Here is a 26,740-nt window from a genome sequence, read left to right as displayed (position 1 = left end):
TGGGCCTCAGAATAGAGCTGGTAAGAAGTTGACCCCAAGCTCTCAGGAGTCCTGTGTTTACCATTTGGCTCACTTCATGGGAAAAATCTGTGGAAGTTTAAAACGAATTCTTTAGGGGTCAGAAATGAAAGTTCTTGCAAAAACATACTCATAAGCAAATAATTGTGAGGCCTTTTTTTATTCTCCAAATGTAGACCTTCTCCGGTTTTTATCTAATATAAACGTACGTGGGTACCTTTCAGGTACCAGGTGCTACATTCTAGACACTGCACTCGTGTTATTAACAGTCCTATGGAGTAGGTCTGTTTTCACTCTCATTGTTTACTGTGCATGATCTATGCTTCTTATGCTTATTTTCTGATTGGAATTTTGACCCATATTCACCAGCAAAGGGTGTGCCACAGTAAAACAAAGGAAAAGTGTCCCATTCAGGTGCTGGAAGGCAAGCTTTTCTCTCACTAGGTATTGCCATATTGTATCTGGAATGGCTATACCCCATGGCGTGCCCACAGCAGTGTAGAATGGTTCTCATTTTCTCATGTTCTCCCCAAACTTATTTTACCTGACTATGTAATTGCTATATTACTGTATGAGTAATACAGTAATGGAGTTTGGAGTTTGGACTTTGGAGTTTATATGTCTCCAAAGTTCATATTCTTACGTTTAAAGGATAGCACAGTAATCCAAGTTTTGAGGACATTCAAAGACAAACACTAAAAATATCCACACATCACTGTATCCAAAGTTAAAGAGAAGTCATTATCTGAATATTTTTTTGGTCCATCACTATTTTTTGTTCTCCTTTGGCCTCTTTTTACTGATTATGGGAGAATAGGGATGTAGGGAGAGAGAAATTTGGATTATTGCACCGAAATGTCAGGGAAACTAGTATATATGTGTACAAATGTTTGTGATTCTATCATACACACAGACAAAGGGTGAAAGGAACAAGGCTAAGGGATGAAAGTAAAAGGGAGACAAGAGGAACATGTAATAACAAAAGAAGATGTTTTCTCTGTAACACATTGGTTGGGACTGAAGGTGATAAGGTAGGAGATGGTGAAGGGGTTTTTAATATAAGTTTGTATGTCTGTGTGGAATGAGGCGGGAGGCAGGAGCAAGGACCAGCTCCTGCTCTGCACTGTTGCTGTGCCATCTCCATGTATAGACATACAGATATCTGAGCACTGGAGATTTAAGGCATCTAAACAGCAATATCAGTGCTGTTCTTATGTGTCTGGGAAGATGATGAAAGGTTGAACACAATGACTGAATTAAGCATTTGGGTCATGTCAGCATGACCGACTTCTTTGGTTTTTTCCTTTCGAGTTAAATTGTCCAAGTGTTGGAAAAGAAACTTGTAACCACAATCTTCTCATCACCAAATAGTATGTTTTAATTGCTAGGCATGACAAAAAGACAAAATTTCTTGTCCACTGATTTTTGCCTTCCATTTCCTTTGCCATATCCTTGAAGGCAACTTCAACTGCCAGGGAACTTGCTGGAGGTGCCTTTAAGGAAGTGATTGAAAAAACAGAGGTGATCAGAGACCACTGAACATCACTGAAACCTGGGAGGAATGACCAGCTAGGGGAATAGTGGTCTGAAGAAAGTGATAGCCAGGTGGCTGTTTTGACCTCTGGGGGGGATTTGAAGAGATTGGAGGAGCCAGTGTAAGAGGTTGGGATCCGTGGCCCTGAGAAGATGAAACAGCCTGGAGAGTTTGGTCAGGCATTTTGCTCCCATTTAAAAAACAGCAGTATTTGTTCACTGAAATAAATTAAAATACATTTGAGTGCCTACTATGCTCTAGGCATCCTTCCACACAATGTAGACACAGTGAACCAAACATACAAAATCTCTGCCCTAAAACAGCTGACATTCTACTGGAGGAGACAAATATTACAAGGTGAGAAAAAGGCTTAGTATAGCAGATAATACGTGCTAAAGAGAACAAATAAGCCAGCAGGGAAGGGGAATGTTGTACAAAGTGTGTGTGCATAGTGGGGGTAGGTGGGTTAAATTTTAGTTAGGCAGCCAGAGAGGCCCTCCTTAAGAAGATGACTTTTGGGTGAAGAAAGACCGGTAGAAATGAGGGAGTCAGTATTTTTTAAGATGAGAGAAGTAATCACATCTTAGGGCCTCTTGTTGGCCTGTAAGGCACTTTTGTGTGAATTCAACGAATGTGCCCTGTCCCCCGTGTGGCTATAACACCACACCAGGGCCGGCAGCTCAGAGAGAACTGTGCTAAAGAACCCACCTGCCCGTGCAGGAGACGCAGGACATGTGGGTTCGATCCCTGGGTCGGGAAGATCCCCTGGAGAAGCAAATGGCACCCCACTCCAGTATCCTCGCCTGGAAAAATCCCATGGGCAGAGGAGCCTGGTGGGCTACAGTCCATGGGGCCGCAAAGAACTGGACACGACTGAGCGGCTGAGCACGCAGCATGAACTGAAAAGAATGGAGTTGTATGCCGATAAGAGGGTAGACAGATAATAGACACACCTCTTTTTGTGGCTCTTTCTGTGGAACAGAATAGCTGTTTCCACAATAGCTGTTTCCGCGTTTGACTTGGGTTTGTGAAGAGTTATTTAAAAGGTCTAAAGAACAAAGCCGATGTCATGTTTTGCCTACAATTATCACTGCCACACCGCTAGGATTTTGGACATAAATCTTTCCGACAAACAAATATGCCTGAAGACAACGACTTCTCTGCCTGCAGTTCACCCATGTAATCTTACAGAGTTAAGCAATGCTTTCCTTTCAGATCAAAACACTACATGAAAAAGTATACTGTAGACTTTTGATATGGTAAATAAAGGTTTTTAAAAAATTGTATCAATAATTGAAGGATAATTGCTTTACAACGGTGTGCTGGTTTCGGCCATACATCAACAAATCAGCCATAGGTATACATATGTCCTTCCCTCTGGAACTTCCTTCCCCCAGTATAATTTGTTTAAGTAAACTGAATGATATTTTGTTAGTTTTTATAGAGGAGAAAAGCAGATAATAAAATTCTTTTATTTCGTACTAATTTTCAGATGTGATTGAGAGGATCAAATACATTAAAGCATAGATGTTAAAAAAAAACTGGATATATTATGGGTATTTGATAAATTGTTTAATTTTATTGGTCAAAGGATAAATGACTTAAAATATTGGATGGAATGTTAAGCATAAGCTCTCAAAAACTGTCTGTCAAAGTCTAATTTTTATTTGCTGTTTCAAGTAATTTATGTTTTTAAATGATGAAAAATCATATCCTTTCATATTACAGTCTTGCAACAAAAATAAGGCCTTATTTTACAAGTCAAATAATCAAATTCATCCTCCAATAATTGCCCTTTCCTGATTTTTAATATTTATATATATTGGAGCTTCTCCGGTGGTTCTAGTAGTAAAGAACCCGCCTGCCAATTGAGGAGACGCAAGAGACTCGGGTTCATTCCCTGGGTTGGGAAGATCCCCAGGAGGAGGAAATGGCAATGTGCTCCAGTCCTCTTGCCTGGAGAATCCCGTGGACAGAGGAGCCTGGTGGGCTACAGTCCATGGGATCACAAAGAGTCAGACGTGACTTGAGTAACTGAGCACATATACATATATAAATAATTATCGCTAAATAATTTCTCAATAGATGGTGGGGAATCACACAATATGAAAATGCAGCGTATGTTTTAATTTGGTTTTTTTTTCCTGTTTGTAAGCAGAGTTGACTCCATAGCCTCTCCCAGGAAGAGCTATGTGCTAACTTAACTCACCCTTAGAATCATGAGTTTCTTGTACCCTTCCTCCTAATAGCCAATTAATTCTGACATTCAAGATGCTTATCTTTTGCTGGTTTTGGGGGAAAACCCAGCTGGGCTCTAGGCAGTGTACACCTCCACAATCCTACCTGCTTAAAAATGACACTATTCTTCTTTTCTGACCACCTGGAAAGCTCTCAGGCACAAGACTTCTTAAAGGGCTGGATTTTAAACCCTCATTTAGCCCAGTGTTTGGGAATTCCCAGGGGCTCAGCAGTAAAGAATCTGTCTGCCGATGCAGGAGATGTGAACAGGATGATCCCTTGGAGAAGAAAATGGCAACCTACTCCAGTATTCTTGCCTGGAAAATCCCATGGCATGTCCATGGGGTTATAGTCCATGGGGTTACAAAAGAGTCGGACACAAATTAGGGACTAAACAACCTCCTTGCTTTACCTAATCACTGGACAGATGTGGGTCTTTACTAATATGACGTTTTTTTTTCATGGTTATGACCATAATTCTAATTTTTACTATAATTTTTCAAAGTTATTTGCTGAGTGTAACATACATATTTCTAGGGAAATATTATTTCTGGCCAAACATGAACCATATTTGTGATTACAATTCAAAATCATATTGCTTTTTTTTAAGCTTAATTTATGTATTTGGCTGTGCTGGGTCTTCACTGCTCTCAGGCTGCTCTCTAGTTGCGGCGTGTGGGCTCAGTAGTTTCACCTCCTGGGCTCTAGAGCACAAGCTCAGTAGTTGTGACACACAGGATTTCTTGCTCCGTGACATGTGGGATCTTCCCGAATCAGGGATCGAACCCATGTCTCCTGCACTGGCAGGTGGATTCTTTACCACTGAGCCACCAAGGAAGCCTTCACATTGCCTTTTGAAGTACACACATTCATATTCTAAATTACATAGTCTTACATACATGAAACAGTGGAGTTTAAGTGTCATCAAATCCTCCTCCTGCTCTTAATTCCTAAGCTTGTAAAGTAATGCATATAGAATACCATTTTTACATATGAAAAATAGAAGGTCAATGCAGCCTGGGAGGTTTGGATTTTTTTTTTTATCATTACACTAGGTGCAGTGTTGGAGAAGGCAATGGCACCCCACTCCAGTACTCTTGCCTGGAAAATCCCATGGATGGAGGAGTCTGGTAGGCTGCAGTCCATGGGGTCGCTAAGAGTCGGACACGATTGAGCGACTTCACTTTCACTCTTCACTTTCATGCATTGGAGAAGGAAATGGCAACCCACTCCAGTGTTCTTGCCTGGAGAATCCCAGGGACGGTGGAGCCTGATGGGCTGCCATCTATGGGGTTGCACAGAGTCCGACACAACTGAAGCGACTTAGCAGCAGCAGCAGCAAGTGCAATGTATGGCAATAACACTGGACTGGCATATAAAGGACCTGGCAACTAGTAGCTCTGTTACTACCTTGTTGACTTACATGTACTGAACTTGGGCCCATTTTTCCATCTAAAAAGTGCTTGGGTTGTAGAGAGTCTGTGAAATTCTGCCTGGCTCCAACAGTGGAGGGAGGACATGAATAATGCCGTGGAAAAATAGTTTCTTCCTTCCCTTTGAACAGTGCCGTGCCAATGAGGAAAAAACCAGAAGGCATGGGGGAGACAGAGAAAGAGAAACAGGATCAAAAGGAAGGTTCAGCTACAGAGCTAAAGTGGCAAGAATGATGGAGTCATTGCCCACAAATGGAACCAGCAGAAGAGTTAGAATCACTGAGAAATCTTTCTTACAGCCCCGGAGATTGACCTTTCAGTTCTTGAATTTTGCTCAAGTTCTGTTCATCCTTACCTCAGCTGTCACACTTCTTCCTGGTTATAGTCCCTTGCTTATGTGTGCCTATTTGGAAGCAAAGAGCAGTAAGCTACAGCCTGATCACTCCCTGTCCTCAACAGTGTTAGAAAGAAAGGCAGTTTCTGTCTTCCGTGCACACAGTCTAATTCCCTCAGATCTATTCTGGGGCATTGGTGTCTGTGTTTATTTTCATGGCTGGAATTACGCGATTTGTAGAAGGTCCCACAGCAGGTTAATGATGGGGCCCCGGTGAGCACGCATAGCTGCTGAATTCTCAGTGTGGGCCCCAGGCAGCCGGGCCATGAGGCTGCTCCACACAGTGTGCAAATCACATTCTTGTCAATTGCAGGCAACTTCTGGTGCCCAGGGTCGTGAACAAGCTTTCTCAAACATAACAGGTCTGAGAGAGTCTGAATGCCAACTTTGAAAAATACCACATATCTCTTTCAGTTCTAAACAAGGACGTTTCATAGGATAGTAAACTGGTATTGTCAGTGTCGGAGGGGAGAGGCAACTTCCAATAAACATGACATTTCATTCAAGCTCTTCAGTTACAGATGTGATCTTATATTTACAGATAATAAAGGGAAACGACTCTAGAAATTAATTCATTTCTCAGAGCCACTAGCCAGCATCTAATTTTTGTTTAGTTTTTTTCCTGATATTTTCAATGGCTTCATATATGCCATCTGCTTCTTATTTCATTCAGATTAGCAATTAAAAGTAATCTTTAATAATTTTATATATATTCTGCTATATTTCAGTGGTAAACAGTTCATAAAGGTAAATATTTGTCAAAGGATCAAAATTATCCTTTGGAAGCTGGATAAGAACCCAAGAAAGCATCGTCATTTGAGTTCAAAATAATAATCATTTTCTAATTCCACAATTTCCTTTAGAAAAAAAGGAATGTGTAAATATTATTATGATGATGTTCTGGAAAGGCAGAAGTTATAACTCCCATAAGAAGTAAAACCATCTTGTAATTAGCTTTTATTACCCACTTACCTTTATGTATCATTAATGCTCTTAAATAATGCAACAGCTTTCTTCCAGCTGCTCATTTCTAATTGAATCTTTTTTTAACTTTTATTATAAAATCAGATTCATTTTCTAAACAGATTGATTTTGGTGTGTGAATTTTATGCCAGCAAATGTGGCATACATTTTAAAGTCATGTACCAACTGGAAAATGATCATTTCAGAGATGGTATATTGAAAAATTCGTATCCCCTAATGTCTCAATAGAAATACTGGATGTGGAAATCCGACTCAACGTCCAGCCCTATCACCATGCTCCAAAGACTTTGGCCACCTCATGCGAAGAGTTGACTCACTGGAAAAGACTCTGATGCTGGGAGGGATTGAGGGCAGGAGGAGAAGGGGACGACAGAGGATGAGATGGCTGGATGGCATCACCGACTCAATGGACATGATTTTGGGTGAACTCCGGGAGTTGGTGATGGACAGGGAGGCGTGGCGTGCTGCAATTCATGGGGTCGCAAAGAGTCGGACACGACTGAGCGACTGAATTGAACTGATACTTGTGTCTTTATACCCTCCATTTTCACACAGCTGTCTCTAGATATTGTTGGTGGTTGATTGATCTGGTTTTCGTTGTTGACGAGAGATTGAAAGTATCAGAAATGTAATGAAGTTTGGCATCAAACTTAAATGAGTATTTAAAAATTACCTTCTTGGTGGAGTCTACAGGATTGGAATCTAGCGGGGTTCCAGGTGTTGCCATAGAGGTACAACAGAACAAGGGTGTTGGCTGTGTCAGGGGCAGAGGAAGAGGAGGAGTCATGGACGGCCAAAATCCAAGAAAAAGAACGCGGTTCAGGCTGTGCCCTACAGAAGAGGAGATTGAATCTTCTGGTCAGAAAAGGAGGAAGCTAGCCAAGACGCAGCGTGGGCATTTCAAGGTGAACACACCCAGTGACCTTGCAGTTGTGGGGGTGGTGTAAGATAAAGGAAACTTTTGGCTGATCACAAGGAAAAATCAGTGAGGTAAATCAATTGTGGTACTCTGTGATCAGGGGCTTCCTAGGTGGAGCTAGTGGTGAAGAACCTGCCTAACAATGCAGGAGACCTGGCTTCGATCCCTAGGTTGGGAAGATCCCTGGGAGGAGGGCATGGCAACCCACCCCAATATTCTTGCCTGGAGAATCCCCATGGACAGAGGAGCCTGGTGGGCTACAGTCCATGGGATCAAAAAGAGTTGGACGTAACAGAAGCGACTGAGCTTACACGTACCTGATCAAATGAGGAGGATGGGTATGAGCACTTATCGGCAATTCTTGGAAACAATTTGGCAATGGGTTGTAGATTTGTAATTAAATGAAAATTGGAAATATTGCTTGGTTATTGTCTTACCTACTGAAAAGATATGCAGATCTTGCCAGTGTTTTTTTTTTTTTTTTTTGGCCATGAGGCATGCAGGATGTTAGTTCCATGACCAGGGATTGAACCTGTGTCCCCTGCAGTGGAATTTCAGAGTCCTAACCACTGAACTGCCAGGGAAGTCCTAATGTCCTTTTAGACTGGTGCATGAAGAAGAGGGGCTGCGAATTCAGCTCTTGCCCTCACTTAGGGCTATTTCTATGTTGCCACTCGAGGATGGAATTTGGATTCTGAGTAACAGCCGCCAGTGAGTAATCAGTTAGCAAAGTTTCAGTGATTCTCTACTCATCACTGGCTTTACTTTTAGGGGCTAGAGATCAATCAAAATGGTAGTATTTTTTCTGGGTAAACCTTCATTGTAACCATGTACCAGCAAATTACTTGGCAGTCAGGGATCATAGAGAGAAAAGCTGGAATTTGGAATCCAAGCCAGTTATAGAGGCAAGAATAAGCTAATTAATGCCTATGTGTGTGGGTGTGTATGTCTGTGTGAGTGTGTGTGTGTTAGTTGCTCGGTCATGTCCGACCCTTTGTGACCCCATGGACTGTAACCTGCCAGGCTCCTAGGACCTTCAAATTTGGAAGGGCACAGTTGAAGTTGTGCTGAATCTTTACATTTTGAGTGTAGAATGATTTTAGTTAAATGAGTTTCTGTTAAATAAGGGGGCCTATAGTACATTACCATTATTGTATTTCCTTCTACTTCCATCACCTGAATTTATGAAGCCCACCAGCACTTCGGCACTTCTTCGGCACATCATTCTCCTGAGAAAATGTACATGAAGTACAGGGACTCAACCTAAAGGACTAGTTGAAGCTGAGATCAGAAACCACGTTACCTCCTCTATTCACAGTCATACTGCATACAGTACAAGTGTTCAAAATAGGAACAGTTCCAGCTATGGCCAAGAAAACTTAAAACCGGCAGACAAGCCCCCTACCCATGGTAACCTATTAACTTCCCACACGTAAGGTCTGAACTATATTGCTCCACCAGTCATTCTTTAAGCCAGTAGTAGAATGGAAACAGGCTTCCCGGGTGGCTCAGTGGTAAATAATCTGCCTGCCTAGCAGGAGATGGGGGTTTGATCCCTAGGTCGGGAAGATCCCCTGAAGAAAGAAATGGCAACCTACTCCAGTACTCTTGCCTGGGAAATCCCATGGACAGAGGAGCCTGGTGGGCTACAGTCTGTGGGGTCGAAAAGAGTCAGAAACCACTTAGTGACTAAACAACAACAAAGAATGGGAACACACCCTAAAGTTGGTAGATTGTAAACAAACATTTTTTAAAATCCCATTTAATGCTTAATTTGATGTTGCTAGAAAAAAAGGTAACTTCAACTTATTTAACAGCAAGTGTGGCTTTTCTCTGAAGCTACTCTGAAGAAGCAAAACATTTTAATTAGCATTCACACAATAGGGCTTAATTTATATAAACATGCCACTGGAACAACCTTTCTGGATAAAATTATGGCAGCTGTGAAATTTAAAAACTACTGGGAGCAAGTGAATTTTGTGAAATACTACACTATGTTTCATGAGAAATTGGCGCCCTCTTTGGGATAAAGAGTGTTAAGACAGTTCAATGAGAGCTTTAAAATGCAGTCAATGGCTTAAAAATAAACACAGTTTTGTTTCAAAGATCGTGGGAAAGGAGAAGAAAGAACAGATGAGAGAGACATTGCAAAGACCACACGAATGGGGCTGCAAGGCAAGATTTGCGACCGCAAGGCAAAAATGGTCATCTGGACGACCCAGAATTATAGATTTTCTGATAATACTACTACTTTAACTATAATAATTACAATTATTACTGTGAATCCAGCATCGTACAAAGTGCTTTATACAGAGATCAGTCTCTGAAGAACTGAGAATATATTTGGTTTCAATTCTTCAACACTTTAACATAAATAGTTCTTTAAAAAATAATTAAAATACCCTAATGAAAGAGGAGAGTGAAAAAGTTGGCTTAAAGCTCAACATTCAGAAAATGAAGATCATGGCATCTGGTCCCATCACTTCATGCCAAATAGATGGGGAAACAGTGGAAACAGTGTCAGACTTTATTTTTGGGGGCTCCAAAATCACTGCAGATGGTGATTGCAGCCATGAAATTAAAAGATGCTTACTCCTTGGAAGGAAAGTTATGACCAACCTAGATAGCATATTCAAAAGCAGAGAAATTACTTTGCCAACAAAGGTCCATCTAGTCAAGGCTATGGTTTTTCCTGTGGTCATGTATGGATGTGAGAGTTGGACTGTGAAGAAAGCTGAGCACTGAAGAATTGATGCTTTTGAACTGTGGTGTTGGAGAAGACTCTTGAGAGTCCCTTGGACTGCATGGAGATCCAACCAGTCCATCCTAAAGGAGATCAGTCCTGGGTGTTCTTTGAAAGGAATGATGATAAATCTGAAACTCCAGTACTTTGGCCACCTCATGCGAAGAGTTGACTCATTGGAAAAGACTCTGATGCTGGGAGGGATTGGAGGCAGGAGGAGAAGGGGACAACAGAGGATGAGATGGCTTTATAGCATCACTGACTCAATGGACATGAGTTTGGGTGAACTCCGGGAGCTGGTGATGGACAGGGAGGCCTGGCGTGCTGCAATTCATGGGGTCACAATGAGTCAGACACGACTGAGCGACTGAACTGAACTGAACTGAATGCTGGGAAAGATTGAGGGCAGGAGAAGAAGGGCGAGACCAAAGTTGAGATGGTTGGATGGCATCACCAATTCAATAGACACGAACTTGGGCAAACTCTGGGAGATGGTGAGGAACAGGGAGGCCTGGCATGCTGCAGTCCATGTGGTCTCAATGAGTCAGACACGACTAAGCGACTAAACAACAGCAACAATTCATAAGTTCAACAGGAATATAGTGAAACAGGGGCGGACTGGTTGGCCTCTACTGCGTCCCTTCCAGCCTATGATTCTAAGATTCTATGAGTCTACAAACATTTTCCTTCTTTTGATTTAAAAATATTTTATTGAACTTATATTATTAACAAGCTACCCTGGCAGTAGATTCATATGGTAATACCAATGTGTGTGTGTGTGTGTGTGTGTGTGTGTGTGTGTATTTTTCTTTCCTATTGAGGGAAAACAATTCAACAAAACCAACATTTGTCTATGTGTTTTCCTGTGTAACCTTCTATGTAATAGATAGCTGGGGATATGACTGGAATTGAAAAGAAGATATAGTTTATCTGTCATGGAGTTTAAAACCAGTAGAGGAGACAGACACTCCTCAGACAATCCCTGCAGTGACTGTAGGATTATGAGATGAGCCAGTGTTCTGGAATAAAGGACTGCTGTCCTCTGAAGCTGTGTAACAAAGGACCTGCTCCATGCTCTGGGTGAAGGAGAACCGCCCTGAGGAAATGGGCTGGGGCTGGGGCTTCATGAAGGATGGGGAACACTCCTGTGTGGAGTAGGAGGAGAGCGCTGTCTATGGAGCCAGCAGTCCCGTAGGGCCTGTTATGGGAGGAAGGCAGAGTGAGACCAGCGTGGAGGGGCTAGCCGAGCTGGGCCTGGCTGCCTGCGCTGCTGGGCCTTGAAGACGTTGCTAGGCATTTGGGTATTTATCCTTCACCTATGGTGCCTCAGGGCTTCCCTGATAGCTCAGTTGGTAAAGAATTTGCCTGCAATGCAGGATTTGATTCCTGGGTCGGGAAGATCCCCTGGAGAAGAGCTAGACTACCCACTCTGGTTTTCTTGGGCTTCCCTGGTGGCTCAGCTGGTAAAGAATCCACCTGCAATGCAGGAGACCTGGGTTCGAGCCCTGGGTTGAGAAGATTCCCTGGAGAAGGGAAAGGTTACCCATTCCAGTATTCTGGCCTGGAGAATTTCATGGACTGTGTAGTCCATGGACTCACAAAGAGTCAGACAGGACTGAGCAGCTGTTTCTTCTCTTTGTTCTATGGTGCTTTAAGGACTGAACTTTGCTGAGTTTTTCAGAGCTGCCCAGTGAGAGTGTGGCCCCTGCAGGTAGGACCTAGGACTTCCCAGCCTTCACGTCCTGCAGGGTATGCAAATAGTGAATGCTCTTTTTTTGTTTTGTTTTGTTTTGTTTAGTCTCTCAGTCATGTCTGACTCTTTGTGACCCCATGGACTGTAGCCTGCCAGGCTCCTCTGTCTATGGGATTTCCCAGGCAAGAATACTGGAGTGGGTTGCCATTTCCTTCTCCAGGGAATCTTCCCGACCCAGGGATCAAACCTGAGTCTCCTGTAGGCAGGTTCCTCACCACTAAGCCACATGGGAAGCTGGGGAACCTCCTGTATCTGGATGTAATCTGTTGCTCATTTGCTCTCATTGCAATAAATTAGTCTTGCAGATAAGGAGTACTCATCATACATCTACACTTCTGATCTAAGCTAAATAAAGACAAAAATCCCTCCTCCCCTCAGACAGAAGGAGCTGGGATGAAAATCAGGGAATATGATCCCAAACCCGTCCTTCCCTGGTGAATATTCCACCCCTTCATTTGTACACCCCTTATAACCAGCTTGCCAAAGAAACCCAGGGTAGCAGCTCCTCACCCTTCTGCCCACTCTTCCTCTGAGAGTGTATTCTTGCTTAAATAACTTCTCACTTTACTTTGTTAACCTCCCTGCTTCATCTCTGTATTCTTCCTAAAATGAAGCAAAAACCTTAAATTCACCAGGAACATTTTCATATTGGTCATTAAATATATTGAAATCCTCATCTGAAAATGAAAACGGCCTTAGAATGCAAAATAAAGAACTAGGCTACTCCTGTTATATTCTAACTTGAAGTTCACCATATTTTAATATGTAATCGAGATGATCACTTTTCACATACCATAAGAGTAAAGCAGTTGAAGGGCAAGGGATGTTTCCTGGAATTTAGTATATGAACTTAGATAAGTGATTTTCTCTATTTTCTATTTTTAAAGAAAGAAATGTATGAAGGAAAACTAGGTATGGGGATGGATGTTAACTAGATGTATTATGGACGTCAAATATCGAATCATTATGTCACGCATCTGAAACTATTATACCTTAAGAAAAAAGAAAAAAAGAAAGTAATTCTTTGTTCCTATTACAATGAGATATTGGGCTCCCCAGGTAGCTCAGTGGTAAAGAATCCACCTACAATGCTGAAGACACAAGAGACCAGGGTTTGATCCCCGGGTTGGGAAGATCCCCTAGAGAAAGAAATGGCAACCCGCCACAGTATTCTTGCCTGGAAAATCCCATGGACAGAGGAGACTGGTGGGCTACAGTTCACGGAGTAGCAAAGGACACGATTGAGCATGCACGCGCTGTTAAGACAGTGAGTTCAGGGAAATAACTGCAGTGAAACATACAGATAGAATAGTCAGAAATAAATAGTATGAGATGGTTGAGACATATGAGCTGTTTTCATTGAACATCCGTGTAGCACGCGTTCTCCTTTGTGTAAAAGGGTGTAACGAGTGTATGAACTCGTAAGCTCCCCTTTGCGTGAGAAGACAGAGACATGTTGTTCCTTCAGAGAGGGAACACGGATGTCAGTCTTTCTTGGCAGCCTCTACCCAGCTTGCCAACCCAGGTGGATTTGCCTGCCCTCGACTCCGGTAATGCAATAGCCTCTTTCCTTCCGGTAAGGATTGCCTGACCATTTACACCCTGCCCCGCGTCTTTGTCTCATGCCACTCATAAATATTGTGGTTTAAGCACAAAGAATTTTAACATCCCTCACATCCCCAAATAAACAGCAGCTCTGGAAATGTTATAGGGCCTTCATTGTACAGGAAGTGAATTTAAGTAACTAGGGAAATTGTGGAAACTTTCTGATGCTCCCCGCCTCCCTCCAGTTTTCAAGAACAAACAAATATAAGTGCTTGGAAATAACACACTTTCTAGTTGATGTGAATGGACATTAAAAATCATTATATGAATGTGGCCTTTCGTTTCATATATGAAACTTATGCACTCCTAGTATCTTTTTAAAGTGTAATGAACTCAGTGTTTTAAATAATGCAAGTGACCTTCCATAACAGTTAGAGTGGATTTGACTCTAGGATAATTTACAATGTTTTCTTTACCATAATTATCAAAAACACTACCAAATGACCAGATCTAATCAGTTTGTTTTAAGGGACAGCTATCTCTTGCTAAACCAAGAAACAACAATGTTAAACCCAAAACTATTTGCAACAAATAATAACAAAATCAGAATCCCAACTGTATTTATTATTAGTATATGAGCCCTGGGTATGATCAGCGATTTTTTCACACTTCATGCAGAGAAGTAGAAAAAGAAAAAAGATTTTCCGTGTCCTCCAAAAGAACTTTCAGGGCATGGAAAAGGGCCACTTGTGCATGAATGCAGCTTCACAAAGCCAAAAATAATAAAAGTTACAGGAAAGTCAGGTGACTAAATTATTCCAGCCTGGAGGCAGGCTCACTTAGAAGCTAGGAATTCCTCTGTGAAAGACGGGAGTTCCCAGTGCCCTTGACGGCAACAAAAATAAAATATTAATAACAATTCCTTTCAAGTCCTGTTTTCTGTGAAACATGGCACATTCTTTTGACAGAAGGATGCTTACTCCAATTAGTTGGAAATCTCACTTGCCATGGAAGAAATATTTCATGAAATCTGATGGAAACATTTCCAATCACTGGAAAAGAAAGCACCTCTAACTTACTGGTTGAAGAAATTAATCCATAAGCAAAGCAAGAAGAGATTTTAATAGTATCTATTGAGTTTCCAGGTCTGTAACATGAAGATTGGGCTTCCCAGGTGGCTCAGTGGTAAAGAATCCTCCTGCAATACAGGAGACATGGGTTCGATCCCTGGGTCTGGAAGATCCCCAAGAGAAGGAAACGGTAACCCACAAGTATTCTTGCCTGGAGAGCCCCATGGACCGAGGAGTCTGGAGGGCTGTAGTCCATAGGGTTGCAGAGTCAGACATGACTGAGTGACTGAACATGCAACATGAAGGTTACTACTGAGATTAAAGGAAATCTTTGGTGATTCAGCTCTTACTGGAACAGAACTCCCTGCTTTGTATAAAGTAATAGGAACTGGCTGAAGCATTTATGCCTAATGATAATTTTCATATGGACCCTGACCACTGAAAGGTCAAGATGGCAGCTCACAGGATTTAAGCACAAGTAAGTACCATGACGTAACCAAGAGGCAGTGACAGTTTGTTAAAGTTCTATAGTGTGAGTAATTCTTGGTTTCTTACCTCATAAAAATGGACGGTGGTGTTTAAATTCCAAGGCAATTGTTGTAGCATTAAAATAAGTATGTTTTGAAACTTAGAGAAGTAATGTTGCAGTTTAATTTTACAAAATATATCCATAGAATTATTTCTAAGCCTAGCTTTCCTTTTAGTAGCCATTAGAGTAAGTAAGATGGAGAAGGCGATGGCACCCCACTCCAGTACTCTTGCCTGGAAAATCCCATGGACGGAGGAGCCTGGTAGGCTGCAGTCCATGGAGTTGCTAGGAGTTGGACACGACTGAGGGACTTCACTTTCACTTTTCACTTTCATGCATTGGAGAAGGAAATGGCAACCCACTCCAGTGTTCTTGCCTGGAGAATCCCAGGGACAGGGGAGCATGGTGGGCTGCCATCTCTGGGGTCGCAGAGAGTCGGACACGACTGAAGAGACTTAGCAGCAGCAGCAGCAGAGTAAGTAAGAAGATAAACCATTTGGAATTTCAACTTTATTAAATAACTTAATGCTTTAAACTAAAAATCCTAATGCCTGCATTTGAGAACTTTTTGCCAATTCTTTAAAGATAAGAAAAATTAAATCGATTTACTGAAAAAAGGAAATTTACTAATGTTGGATATTCTATATATGCCAGATACTATGCTAAGGACTCTGTAAACATTATTAAATCTAATTCTCAAAACAACTCTGAGGCAAATATCCCCATGTTACAGATGAGGAAACAAAAAATGAAACCACCATTCCACTCCAGGCACTTTCTTAGGTTAAAATGTCTACCATTCTTTCTATCATGCTAGTTGTTTTCATCACTGAAGAAATACTTTGATTAAACTTTAATTTCTGGAAGGTTAATTTTTATGATAATTTCTGTAATAGTCCTCTTTTTTTTTTTTAACCCTTCTTTTAAAATACACAAAAATGGATTTTGTTACTGTGGGGTCATTTCATATAAGATATATATTTAAATATTAAAAGTTGCTTAAATCATGTATATATAACATACCATATGGGAAATCTATTTTAATATAGAATATTTTGTGCAAAAATCTATCTACATGGGCTGAAAGCTTTTATTAATCTAGAACACAATCTGGTGTTACTTCTGATTTTATTCACATGATTGTGTCTCTTATCAGCCATGTGGATACACCCATGAATGCATGTTCATCTATGCACAAGTGCACACACACACACATTATTCTTCAAACTATATTTTGAGGGAAAGCAGAGGCACAATTACAACAACTTTTTCTTTGCTCTTTAGATTTTCATCTGCTTATACTATCTGATTTTCGTCTATGACTTTGTAAATGGTTCGTGTATGATTCTCATTTACCTCCCATCTTAATCTGTAAGTTCTACCCCTCGCTGTCCTCTTCACCTAGACTCTCAGAGTATTTCACAGAACCTTAATTCACCTGTAATGATATCATTTTACACTGGCCCCTTTATAGTCTTAAAACTCATCCAAGTGCCTCTGACAAAGGATTGTCCCCTGTGGCAGTATCGTATCCTGGAAAGGGTTATCAACTAAGAGCTAGGAGAATGGTAGCCTGAGTCAGAAGCCTGTTTCTGCCACTTATGACTGTATGGCCTTGGGAAGATTTCTTCACCTCTCTAGTCTCAGTTTCCACATCTGTAAAATGGAGCCATTTCCCATGCCTGCCTCCATGACTATTAAGATCTGGTGTGATAAACTGCTGCTGCTAAGTCGATTCAGTCGTGTCTGACTCTGTGCAACCCCAAAGATGGCAGCCCACCATGCTCCCCCGTCCCTGGGATTCTCCAGGCAAGAACACTGGAGTGGGTTGCCATTTCCTTCTCCAATGCATGACAGTGAAAAGTGAAAGTGAACTTGCTCAGTCATGTCCGACTCTGCAGCCTACCAGGCTCCTCTGTCCACAGGATTTTCCAGGCAAGAGTACTGGAGCTAACTGCAGTGAAACCTGCCATATCAATTCTCCCCCTATTACAAAATGAATAGACCTTAAACATTCCTGCTCCTGCTTAAAGCTTGCAGCGTAGGTGTGATGGCTGTGGCAGCCATCCGGTGACCATAGGTGACAGGAAGGCCCAGAGAGTCACAGAGACCTGGCTTCTGCCTTTTCAAGCTTCCGGGCCAGTCCTGGGCCACCAACCTTCAGATTTCTTGGGAGAGAAAAAAGAAACGCCAGAGGTTGAAGACGCCATTTGCTGTGATTTCTGTTCTGTGCAAGAAGACTCAGTCTCCGCCTGAGATACTGAGCTCGGACGAGCTTGTGTTGGGTCCGGGCCACCGTGCTAAGCACCTGGCAGACGTGCCCTGTGACCCCCCAGGAGACTGAGGGGTAGCGAGATTAAGCAATGCACCCAGTGCCACGTGGATCTGCTGGTGGCTGTCACGTACTCGTGGCGGCCTCAACAACGGATTCAGTTATTTAATTATTGTCAGAAATATGATACCAGATCACACCCTAAAACGAAAACATTTTTTTTCTGACCAACATCTCCCGACAGTTCTATAACTCTGGTCACTTTATCCTGATTGTGTTACCTGGGCTCCATTTTGCAGCTACTCTGTCTTACACCTGTGTCATCAGGAAGTTGCTTTCCCGAAAATCAGACGTTCTGTGGGTGGCATTTTCCCTTCATGGTTGCCATTGGTAAGTCTAGGCTTTGTAAATGTTCCCATGGAAATGACTAGGGATATGATCTATGACAGAACTTTGGGGACTAGGTCATCCATTTTAGGGGGTGGTGTTAGAGCAGAATTTGAACAGACTCTGGGATATGGTGAGGGACAGGGAAGCCTGGCATGCTGCAGTCCCTGAGGTCACAAGGAGGTGACTGGATGACAACAAAGTGTGGACCTGAAAATGTTTGAGTGGTCTTGCCCTTAAAGGATTCTTTGTAAGGATGTGATAATGGTAAAGTAATGGTTTTACAACATTTTTTGAGTGCTAACTGTGTTCTTGGCATGATTCAAGTCACTTTACAACCACATCACCTACTCATTCTGTCCTCATAGCAACTCTGTGGCAGGTGATACAATAATCTCCATTTTTCAGGTGAGAAAACTGAAGCTAATAAGTGACGGAAAAGGAATTTGAACTCTGGAAGGCTGACTCTAGAAACACAGTTGTTCTCAATATCTGAAGGAGATTGGTTTCAGGACCCATGTAGATACAAAATCCAAGGACGCTCAAGACCCATATAAAATGGTGTAGTATTTGCATATAACCTATGTACATCCTCCAGTATACTTTATGGGATCTCTAGATTACTTATAATACTTAATACAGTGTAAATACCATGTAAATGGTTGTAAATACAACTATGTACATACTATGGAAATAGTTTCTGGCATGCAGCAAATTCAAGTTTTGCTTTTTAGAACGTTCTGGAATTGTTTTTTAATGTTCTTGATCTGAGATTGGTATAATCCACAGGTGCAGAATCCATGGATATGGAGGGCCAGCTGTCTGTTCTGTCTAGTAAGAGAGTATTCATTGATTATCAAAGCTTACACTCTATCTCTTAATTGGTAATATGGTATTCAGTTCAGTTCAGTTCAGTTCAGTCGCTCAGTCGTGTCCAACTCTTTGCAACCCCATGAACCGCAGTATGCCAGGCCTCCTTGTCCATCACCAACTCCCGGAGCCCATCCAAACCCATGTCCATTGAGTCAGTAATGCCATCCAACCATCTCATCCTCTGTTGTCCCCTTCTCCTCCTGCCCTCAATCTTTCCCAGAATCAGGGTCTTTTCCAATGAGTCAGCTCTTCGCATCAGGTGGCCAAAGTAGTGGAGTTTCAGCTTCAGCATCGGTCCTTCCAATGAATATTCAGGACTGATTTCCTTTGGGATGGACTGGTTGGATCTCCTTGCAGTCCAAGGGATTCTCAAGAGTCTTCTCCAACACCACAGTTCAAAAGCATCAATTCTTTGGCACTCAGCTTTCCTTATAGTCCAACTCTCACAGCCATACATAACCACTGGAAAAACCATAGCCTTGACTAGATGGACCTTTGTTGGCAAAGTAATGTCTCTGCTTTTCAATATGCTGTCTAGGTTGGTCATAACTTTCCTTTCAAGGAGTAAGCATCTTTTAATTTCTAGCTGCAATCACCATCTGCAGTGATTTTGGAGCCCAGAAAAATAAAGTCAGCCACTATTCCCACTGTTTCCCCATCTATTTGCCATTAAGTGATGGGACCAGATGCCATGATCTTCGTTTTCTGAATGTTGAGCTTTAAGCCAACTTTTTCACTCTCCTCTTTCACTTTCATCAAGAGGCTCTTTAGTTCTGCTTCACTTTCTGCCATAAGGGTGGTGTCATCTGCCTATCTGAGGTTACTGATATTTCTCCTGGCAATCTTGATTCCCGCTTGTGCTTCCTCCAGCCCAGCGTTTCTCATGATGTACTCTGCATATAAGTTAAGTAAGCAGGGTGACAATATACAACGTTGAGATACTCCTTTCCCAATTTGGAACCAGTCTGTTGCTCCATGTCCAGTTCTAACTTTTGCTTCCTGACCTGCATATAGGTTTCTCAAGAGGCAGGTCAGGTGGTCTGGTATTCCCATTTCTCTCAGAATTTTCCACAGTTTATTGTGATCCACACAGTCAAAGGCTTTGGCATAGTCAATAAAGCAGAAAGAGATGTTTTTCTGGAACTCTCTTGCTTTTTCAATGATCCATCGGATGTTGGCAATTTGATATAGCTACACTTAAATCCCATTAGAAAACTCTCGCTTCATATTGTAATCGTGGTGTCAAGATAGAATATTCGTTGGCAATGTTGTGAAGAATGTTAAGTGTATTTATATTCTTGGCTCACATCAGCATTATCATTTGGGTCCATGTTGCTTTGGTTCCATTTAGAACCGACTTTAAGGCTTTCTTGGTGGCTCAGAGGTTAAAGTGTCTGCCTGCAATGTGGGAGAACCGGGTTTGATCCCTGGGTTGGGAAGATCCCCTGGAGAAGGAAATGGCAACCCACTCCAGTACTCTTGCCTGGAGAATCCCATGGACAGAGGAGCCTGGTGGGCTACAGTCCATGGGGTCGCAAAGAGTCGGGCACGACTGAGCGACTTCACTTTCGCTTTAGTACACTTTGTGTGCATGCTGTCACTTCAGTCCTGTCTGACTCTGTGCAATCTATGGACTGTAGCCTGCCAGGCTCTTCTGTCCATGGGATTCTCCAGGCAAGAATACTGGAGTGGGTTGCCATGCCCTTCTCCAGAGAATCTTCCCCACCCAGGGATTGAATGCACATCTCCTGTGGCTCCTGCATTGCAGGCAAATTCTTTACTGTTGAGCCACCAGGGAAACCCCTTGCTAAGCTTTGGCATTTAGCAATTAGTTTGTGCTGAGGGTATGAGAAAGTTTTATAGATCTTGTATTTACTATAATGACTTTGTTGGAAATGTTTTCTGCTCCACCATATAATATCATTAGATAATAAACAGTCCAGCACAAACTGGCTAAAGCAAAATTGGAAATTACTGGCTCATGGAATTGAAAAGTCTAAATGGGCTTCAAGGATGGTTAGATCCATGCACAGAAGATGTCAGCAGGATTTACTTTCTCTCATTCCATCTTGACCCCATTCTCAGATAAGCTCTGCTCTTGAGATCTCTCAATAGCTTCAGTGGCAGCTCCAAGACTCATGCTTTCTCATGTTCAAGTTCAGAATCTCTTTCCAGAAGTCCACATGGTCTGACTGGGTCCAGATTAGCTCTGATTAGGTCACATGCTTATCTCTGAACCAATCCCTGTAGCCAAATGCAGTGTACTCAATAGTCTTGTCTGAGTCACTATTGAACCTCTGGTCAAGGGGGAGGTTGGAGTCAAATCCAGAAGATGCACATAGGTCATGGGTGAGTAGAAGATGGCACTTCGAGAGGAAAATTATGTTTAGTTTTCAGAGTAAGAGTGGATGGGCTCCAGGCAGCAAAACCATCACACTCCACTATGGTCCTCTTAACATATTTGTGGGAGAAACTCTGGTGGGATTTTATTTTATAGACTCTATGACCATCGTGCCTGATTATGTTCACCATATGGTAAGAAGGAGACTTGAGATTCTATTTGCTGACCATCTCCAATAACTGTCAAAGACCCATGGCATGCAGGCTGTAAGCTTTATTTCATATTCCTAATATTTAGGAACATTCTTACATTTCTTGCCTCATCTATTCATGCTTTCTTTTATATTATATATTTTATAAGCTGCTTTGACATTCTTTTGGAAAGAGGAAGCATGTAAAGACTTTAAAATGTGATTTTGAATATTGGGTATGTTCAAACTGTCTAAATGTCTGAGCTAAGGTTCCTAATATCTTCCCAGGAAAGATTAGCACAGTTATGAATATTATACCTATTTATAACTTTACAAGAAAAAAAATAGAGTACATTTTAGTCTCTGCCTAGATCAGTTATTCTCCACTTGTCTCGTTGATAATTTTCTATAATTTTTAATCTTTTAAGATTCAATTTAACTATTAACTTTTCCCCCATGATTCCATCTTCTTCCATCACCAGATCCTCAAGGTCAGTATGTGTTCATGGCTTCATGGTCCTATTATCTCAGAGAGCAAGGGCTGCCACATTCCTGTCTGTACCTCCAGCTCCTAGCATAGTACAGGAGTAAATGCTCAGTAAAAGTTCACTGGGCTTTCCTGGTGGTCCAGTGGTTGAGAATTCGCCTGCCAATGCAGGGGACATGGGTTCGACCCCTGGGCTGGGAAGATCCCACAAGCCACTGGGCAACTAAGCCCATGCACCACAACTACTAAGCCTGCATGCTACAACTACTGAAGCCCAGGCACCCAGAGCCCGTGCTGCCCAACAAGAGAAGCCACTGCCGTGAAAAGGCCACACCCCACAGCAAAGAGGGGCTCCCTCTTGTTGCAACTAGAGAAAGCCAACTGGCATCCTCGGAGGCCCAGCACAAAGATAAGCAGATAAAGTTCATGAAAAAAAAAAAAGGAAAAAAGAAAGGTGGAAAGGCGGAAAGGGAGGGAGGGAGGGAGGGAGGGAGAAAATGATCTTTTAACCTAGAGAATGGTTTCATCACAAATGACTTTATGGATAAATATTGCCTGTAGTTAGTAGATGTGGTTAGCCATTTATCTGGCAGAAAGAAATCTCTCCCAACCCCACCAAAAGTTCTAATTAATTTCTTAATTTATATAGTAAAGGATTTACAACATACCGATGAAGACCGCAGAAGACAGTCTTGCCCTTGGCGCCCTCTGCACACCCAGAGATCTGAAGTTACTTTCTCAGCCATCCCCAAAGGGGTTCTTGAGAATGGCAGAGGGATGGGATCTCTGTATAGTGTTGCCTAATAATAGAGGCTTTAAGGGTTTTTGGAAATTGATTTTCTTTGGGAATCACTTAAGTTTCCCATTTACTGGTAAATATTTTTGGTAAAAACAATATTCTCTTTTATTTCAGAAGAAGTTAAAAAAAAAAAAAATGAGAGCATTAACAAAATAATGGGCTTCCCCAAACACAATCATTCATTTGAAGGTGTGTCTACAGTAAACACAGCCTGAAGGCTGTTGTGCCTTCTCTGCGAATCCTTTCTGCCTCAAGCTATGATGGTCAAAGATCTCAGAGAGTTGCACCTGCATTCTCTCTTGTTCATTTACTCAGTAACTCTTTGCAACCCCATGGACTGCAGCACACCAGGTCTCCCTATCCTTCACCATCTCCCAGAGTTTGCTCAAACTCATATCCATTAAGTCGGTGATGCCATCCAACCATCTCATCCTCTGTCATCCACTTCTCTTGCCTTGAATCTTTCCCAGCACCAGGGTCTTTGCCAATGAGTTGGCTCTTGGCATCAAATTGGAACTTCAGCTTCAGTATCAGTTCTTCCAATGAATATTCAGGACTGATTTCCTTTAGGATGGACTGGTTGGATCTCCGGACACTTGCATGTTATTTCTTATGTTTTTATGATGCTATTTAATCTATCTGAATATTTAGAGTGTAATGATACTGTATGGATATCATGATAATGGGCCAACTGATACATGTGAGAAATACTCTATTACTGTGAAGTTCTAGTTCTTTCCCACTGTTTGATCAACATACATTTATAGCAACTATTTATTTGGCTATTTTAACACATTATCTTGAAGCTATAAATGGAGCTTCATTTTATTTTTAAATTAATTTTTATTGGAGTATAGTTGCTTTATAATGTGTTAGTTTCTACTGCACAGCAAACGAATCAGACACACATACAGAAACATCGCTTCCCTTTTGGACTTCCTTCCCATTCAGTCCTAAGTAGAGTTCCCTGTGCCGTACAGTATGTTCTCATTAATGATCTATTTTATATATAGTATCAATAGTGTAAATGTGTCAACCCCAAACTCCCAACTCCTCCCACCCCCTTCTCTTTCTCCCATGGTATCTATCAAATCTTCATTTAGAAAAAACTTTAAAAAAAAACAAGCCAGCTTGGGATACCTGCTTATTTTCCCCAGCCAATAGGTATTAGGAATGCACTTATCTGACAGATCAGCTCCTATTTTTCCTGCAAGGAAGGGCTTTATATAAACACCACTTCAAGATCTCCCTGTTCAAGATAGCCTGTTCACCCCTCCTTACCCAATACAAATAAACAACAAAAACAACCTCCAGGCCCTCCTTTACATATTTTTCTTCCAGGAAGTTGAATATTTGAAAAATGTGTCAAATAGCAATATTGCACACGTTGTCTGCATTGTGGCCAACAAGGACCACAGTAACTGGTTATTGGAACAAGGGACACAGCATCATTTTCATAAGAAAGTTTCTTCAATGTGGGGGTTTTAGAGAACCTAATTTTAGTGCTTCTTTTCAAAGGGGAAAAAGGTACTGAATGTCTCTCAGAATATATGGTCTAGGAAGGAGGGTCTATCTCAGCCCTTGCCCAATTCTTATCAATTATATTTTCAATAAATATTTATTAGTTAATGTCAAGTGCTCATGTCACACACAAGGTTTTTTTTTTCCCAAGCCTTTTACTTTTCTTAGCTTTTTTAAGTAAAAAAAATTATTTTCTTATTTTAGAACAAATTTTTTTTATTTTACTGCTTTTAAAATTCAGAAGGCCAAGAAGGAGCTAGGACGTCAGGCAGGGCCGGTGTGGAAGAAGGAAGGGCTGAAAGCGTAACAGGAGTTAGAGGGTGTTGTATGGAAGGAATGAATTTGTGGTTTGAATTTTTCAGGTGGAATGATTTTCAGTCTTTGTGTTAATTAGGAAACAAGCCACTCTTCAGTGTAGACCATGTCTGCCTTTTGTTGTTGTAAAATGTAAATCTCAGATTTCCCTGGTGGCTCAGATGGTAAAGTATCTGCCTACAATACGGGAGACCTGGGTTCAATCCCTAGGTCGGGAAGCTCTCCTGGAGAAGGAAATGGCAACCAACTCCAGTATTCTTGCCTGGAAAATCCCATGGACGGAGGAGCCTGGTAGGCTATAGTCCATGAGGTCGCAAAGAGTCGGATACGACTGAGTGACTCCACTTTCACGCTATGAGTCCATACCCAGCACAGTGCCTGGCAGATAGCAGGTACTCACATATCTACTGAGTAATAAATAATGTAGGAGCTCTTGATTTTGAACTGTAAGGACCAGTACAATGATAGGAAATTTCCTCATTCCAGTTAATAAAACACTGAATGTGCATCAGCTATTGATAAAACACTTTAGGCACTTTCTCTGTGCAGAAAGCTCAAGCTTCTGTGTTCTGGTTCAGCCCACTCTCCTAAGTAAGCCTGTAGGCACTTGGAGCCCAGACACAGAAGCACCTCTGCCCAGCTCACCTCAAAGTACAGGTGGTGGAAGTGGCAGAGAGAAGATGACACCTGGTGTCTAGGAGTGGATGGGCCTCTGGGAAATTCCCAGGACATCATCCTTTGTGGCAGAAACTAAGCTACTGTCCTTGGATGAAATCACCTACCTCAAAGAGAGTTAAGACCTTCACCATTGCTGCATTTGCCCATCTCTCCCTTTAAGTTGTGTTGGCCAAGCATGTTGCTCCCATTTCCATAAAAATAAAGAAAGAAGGAATAGGGGGAAGGAAGAGAAGAGGGGAGAGAGAGAGGGAGGAAGGAAGGGAGGAAGAATGAATCTTTACAGTAAATGCTTTTCCTAAATCTACTGTGGGCTTCCCTGGTGGTGCTAGTGGTAAAGAATCCACCTGTCAATGCAGGAGATGCAAGCGATGTGAGTTCGATTCCTGGGTCCGGAAGATCTGGTGAAGAAGGAAATGGAAACCCACTTTGGTAGTCTTGACTGGGAGATCCCACAGACAGAGGAGCCGGGGGGGCTACAGTCCATGGGGTCGCAAAGCATTGCATGCAACTGAGCATGCACACACTATTGGCCTCTGAAACACCAAGAGGACTCCTCACCTCTTTCTCTCATCCCTGTCTACTGCAGAAAACTCTGGCAGGAAGGAATGCTTTTCTCTGAAAAAGTTTGCTTCACATCACCCACATTTCTCAATATTTGTTTCTATTAATAAACAGACATAGGTTTGAAAGGCCTCCTTGTTTCAGGCATTTTTTTCCTCCTACCTTTTTGTTCTCTGCCATTCTATCATCTGTTTTGCTTTTTTTAAATCTAAAGAAAACCTCACAATGGCTTGGGCAAATGACACTAATCTGTGTTTATAATATCTCACTTCACTTAATGCTGCTCGGGGTTCTTACGGCTGTCTGACTTTCGGATGTGTGAAGGGACTGGACCCGGTTCTTGTAAAACTGGTTGTCAAATCCTACATTTTGTAGCAGTTCCAAGAATCACTGAGTTTGAACAAATGTTCCCTGCAGTGTAAAATGTTTTATTGTCTATAAAATTTTTATGCTTGATAGATATATCATGTTCACTTTTACACTAGAGTTCAAAGACTATATATTTTTAAAAATTTGCTTAATTTTGGCCATGCTGCATCTTCTTTGCTGTGTGTGAGGGCTTTCTCTAGCTGCGGTGGGAAAACTTCTCACTGTGGTGGCTTCTCTTGTTGTGGAGCGTGGGCTTTAGGGCACACGGGCTCAGTAGCTATGGTGCATGGGCTTAGCTGCCCACTGGATGTCGAATCTTCCCGGCCCAGGAATTGAACCCGTATCCCTTGCTTTAGCAGGCAGATACTTAACCACTGGACCACTAGGAAAGTCCATACTACACACTTTTTTAGCTGACCTAATTTTTCCAACACCCTGAAAGTTTTCTAATTATCCCCCTTTTGTCAGCTGCAGGCCTGAGGCCTGAATACCTTGCCCCAGGTAGCAGTCAGTGACAGAGGGAAACCTCCAATGAACCAGTGTATCTGATCCCTTTGATTTCCCTGCAAAGTAATTTATAAATTTACCAACATCAAATGACTCTAATGTGCAAAGACATTTTATGTGATTATGTAAAATTATGTGATTACGTATACATTTCCTTCTATATAAAAGATTTATACATATGGCTTAATGTTAAGCCAGGAACATAATTTTTTAAATGCAGGGCCTAGGAAAAATTAGGATAAGGCAAACCAGAGACGGGCTTACAAATAAGCAGTCAATC

The 26,740-nt window shown here is 41.9% G+C and overlaps 1 protein-coding gene and 1 long non-coding RNA gene across 2 annotated transcripts in view; both read right to left on the bottom strand.

The window, feature by feature from the left end:
* CLDN10 (claudin 10) overlaps positions 1 to 26,740 on the bottom strand; it is a 96,204-nt gene that overhangs the window by 27,494 nt on the left and 41,970 nt on the right. The gene's annotated exons all lie outside the window — the stretch shown is intronic.
* Positions 7,067 to 26,740, bottom strand: part of LOC120883317 — a 29,200-nt gene continuing 9,526 nt past the window's right edge. The window contains exons 2-3 of the long non-coding RNA XR_005725736.1: positions 7,517 to 7,524; positions 7,067 to 7,100 (exon numbers count right to left, since the gene is read on the bottom strand). This is a non-coding gene — a long non-coding RNA (uncharacterized LOC120883317). The remainder of the gene's footprint in view (positions 7,101 to 7,516; positions 7,525 to 26,740) is intronic.

Source organism: Oryx dammah, unplaced genomic scaffold (genome assembly GCF_014754425.2).
Source record: "Oryx dammah isolate SB20612 unplaced genomic scaffold, SCBI_Odam_1.1 HiC_scaffold_24, whole genome shotgun sequence".
Taxonomy (NCBI): domain Eukaryota; kingdom Metazoa; phylum Chordata; class Mammalia; order Artiodactyla; family Bovidae; genus Oryx; species Oryx dammah.
Note: the sequence above shows the minus strand (reverse complement) of the source record. Positions and strands in the feature narration are given on the sequence as shown.